General features: G+C 49.5%; 1 pseudogene; it reads right to left on the reverse strand.

The window, feature by feature from the left end:
* Nucleotides 1-394: 394 nt before the first annotated feature.
* On the reverse strand, nt 395-1,132 carry LOC102487450 (tubulin alpha-1 chain-like; annotated as a pseudogene).
* Nucleotides 1,133-3,655: the final 2,523 nt, after the last annotated feature.

Genomic DNA, 3,655 nt, shown 5'->3' on the forward strand with positions numbered 1-3,655 from the left:
CATTCCCCTCTAGGGATCTGGGGCATGCACATGCTGCTATATACAAATTAACAGATCAGACCACAACTTTTCATGTTTAAAACAGAATGTTTCCCTTGTAAAAGTAGCACCTTTATGACTTTTTTTAAGAGACATTTTTTACTAAAAGGCACCTGCGCTTACCAAAGAGGCAGAGAGAGACAGAGAGGCAGAAAATGAGTAATCACTCCCACGGGGGATGGCTACGCCACAATCCCTTCTCTTTCTCCTCCCAGGATCTTGGGCACACACACATATGCATGTGGCATGAATCTGAAACTACTGAGTCCAGGACTTGAACCGTGGTGAGCCATATGGGAGCCCAGCGAAGTAACCATTATGCAATCTGCTGGTCCCCCTTCGTGACATGTTAACTTTAGCATTCCTCCTCTTCTTCCTCACCCTCCTCTTCAACAGAATCCACACCACTTTCTTCATAACCCTTCTCAAGGTCAGCCATGACTTCTCAGGCCTCAGAAAATTCTTCTCCCTCCGCGCCCTCACCCACATGCCAGTGCACAAATGCTGCTTGGCATACACCAGGTCAAACTCGTGGTCCAGGTGCGCCCAGGCCTCGGCAATGGCTCTGGTATCGCTCAGCATGCAGACCGCCCGCTGCACCTTGGCCAGGTCTCCCCTGGGCTCCACGTGGAAGGCTGGTAATTAAGGCCAACCTTGAAGCCAGTGGGGTACCAGTCCACAAACTGGATGGTGGTGGTGGCCATGGCATCCTTGGGAACCACAGCGCCACAGAACAAGAAAGCCACATGGTTACCATGGCAGGGGCACATTTCGCCATCGGGTTGGCGGGCTCAAGCAAGTCTTGGTGACCTCTGCTGCGGAAAGCTGTTTGTGGTAGGCATTCTCAGAGATGAGGGGGCCATTATGAGGCCAGAGGGAAGTGGATGAGAGGACAGGGACCAGGTTGGTCTGAGTTCTGTCAGATCAACATTCGGGGCTCCATCCGATCCGAGGGACACGTCTGACCTACCGGCCTATTCAGGTTAGTGTAGGCTGGGTGCTCGCTGTCGTCATAGACGGCTTCATTGTCTTCCATGAAGGCAGAGTGCTCCAGGGTGGTGTGGGTGGTGAGGATGGAGTTGTAGGGCCTCATTTGATGTTTATCAGATTATTATTGTAATTATCTTGACTCACATTATCATCTATCAAATAAAAAGGTGGGGAAAAACTATGATTTTTTTTTTTACACTCTGCCTGATGGTAACCAGTAACAAGAATTTTCCAAAAAATATATATATATCAAAATTTTTTGAGACAGTTATGTTCCCCCTGCTGACCTCAAACTCATGACCCTCCTGCTTCAGCCTCCTGAGTAACTGGGACTCCAGTACATGTTGCCTCAGCCCCCGCAATAAATGTTTAATATTCCGAGTTACCAAATGTTGGGTTGGCCATAGCTAGTGAACTCTGGTGATTTTGTGGTTTAATAAGTGTCCCTAAGGGACTGCCTGAAACAGCTTGTGAAGCTGTGATTTCATTTCAGTCCTCTGTGTGCATCTTGGTGTGAGGAAACTCTGGCATTGACAGACCTATGCCCACGAACCAAATTTCTTTTTTTTTAGAATTTTTAATTTTATTATTATTATTATTATTATTATTATTATATTCTCTCAGAAAGAGAGGGAAAGTGAGAAAGCAAGTTGCCAGATCCAGGACTCGAACCATATTCAGCCATGTTAGAGACCAGCACCTTCACCACCACGCCACCTGTCAGTCCCAGGAACTGAACTTCTACTTCCAAGAGGAGAGGTGAAGTTCTCCTTCTGGCCACCAGAGGGAGAAGTGGTGGGAATGCATCAGAGAGAGAGACAGAACATGTGCGCGACCTATTGGTGATCCCCGCCTGTGGAACCTTCAGTATGGCTGACTGAAGCCAATGTCCCTTCGCCCCTTCTAGCCCTCCCCGCCTCACCCAGGTGATAAATAATCCGAAGCGTTTCCAGTCCTGGCCCTTTACCCCTCATTCTCGGACCCTGCCCGCACACGAGGGGATCTGGGTCAACTCCAGGGCTGAACGTGGAGGGCAACATGTGCTTCCCAGCTGACAGACGCCTTCGGCCATGCAGTTACTGGAACCCGGACGGAGCTGCTCTGACAAGGTTTATCTTTCTTAAAGTGAGGTCTCCCTGCCATCCAGGAGTTCTTTTGAGGAACTAAGTGGTTCTTAACTTGGGGGGAAGGCAGTGTTTAGAACTTCCTCTGAAATCGGTAAACATTTACACTCGCCATTTTGAAAGTGATAAGCTTTCACACACACCAATTGCAGGGGGGCATAGACACTCCGGGACCCATTCAAGGACACATGTGGGGGAGACACATGTGTCTGGCCCAGTAGTGAGTGCACAGCTGACCGCAAAGACTCAGAGATGAGTTATCCCAGGATAACTTCTGTTATCTCTCCGGATAGCTTCTGTTCCTCTCCGGACCTGGCCAAGGCTGACACGGAGAACTGAGCTTGCAGAGAAAGGTCTTGCAAAGCAAGCTGCTGGCACCAGAGGGCAGCATGGAGCAGGCAGTGAGTGGCTGAGCTCTGAAGGCTCCTACTGCTGTCTCCACTGTCCAAGGATGGAGAAGTTTCCGGATGCCCTGCAGGGTCTGGGAGCCAAGAATTTTACAGCTTTGGACAAATCGACTTCCACTCTCACCCACATCTCCACCTTCAGGCACAGTCACCCCTCAGTAATTCAGGGGTTCAGCCTGGAGTGAAAGCCCCTGTGCTATGCCCTCCCTGGAACCACCTCCCCTGCCTCCATAAGGGAGGATTATTTGAGATCCAGGCTAAAATCCAGGCAGCAGGGAAGCCTGTTTCTTCTGCTTTGTTGTCCACATGAATATATTTTGTAAACTCTTCAAACCATGGTAAAATGTGCAATAATGCATTTTTAGAGCAGTACTGAGACGGTAGTGATGAATTCTCTCAGGGGCACTTAAGAGACACTTCACAGGGAGCATGGCCCCTGAACTAAGGTTCTGTAGGATGTGAAGGAGTTCACTGGGCAACCGAGGCGAAGGGCATTACAGACTCAGAAATGGATGGGCAACGGCGTAGTAGCATGGAAAAGCAGTGAAGGGAGAATATAAATAGTTTGCTCTTGCTAAGGTGTGAAGGACTATGGGGACAAACCAGAAGCAATGGAGCTAGGCCTGCCGACTGGTTCTGAAATCCGGTCTTTAATGCCCAGTGCCAGGGTGCTGGGACTTTGCTGTGGTTTAAATATGGTTTGTCCTCCAAAGGTTCATGTACTAGAAGCTTGGTCTTCTGCGTAATGGTGTTGAGAGGTGGTGGGACCTTTAGGAGTTGTGGTCTAGTGGGTGGGGTTTGGGTCTCAGGGCCATCACTTTCTCTTTTTTTTTTTTTTTTTTTAAGAGGTTTTTGCTACAGGGTGCATATGCTCACCAGACAGAGAGAGACAGAAAGCAAGAAATCACCCCCCGGGGGGATGGCCATGCCACAATCCCTTCTCCTCCATTCTCCTCTCGGGATCTTGGGCACGCACACACACGTGCCCGGTGTGAGTTTTAAGCCACTGGGTCCGGGACTCGTACCGTGGTCGACTACATGGGAGTCCAGTGACATAGCCATTACGCTAACTGCTGGTCCCATCGGGCCATCACT

This window comes from Tupaia chinensis, unplaced genomic scaffold (assembly GCF_000334495.1).
Source record: "Tupaia chinensis unplaced genomic scaffold, TupChi_1.0 Scaffold000453_2, whole genome shotgun sequence".
Lineage (NCBI taxonomy): Eukaryota > Metazoa > Chordata > Mammalia > Scandentia > Tupaiidae > Tupaia > Tupaia belangeri.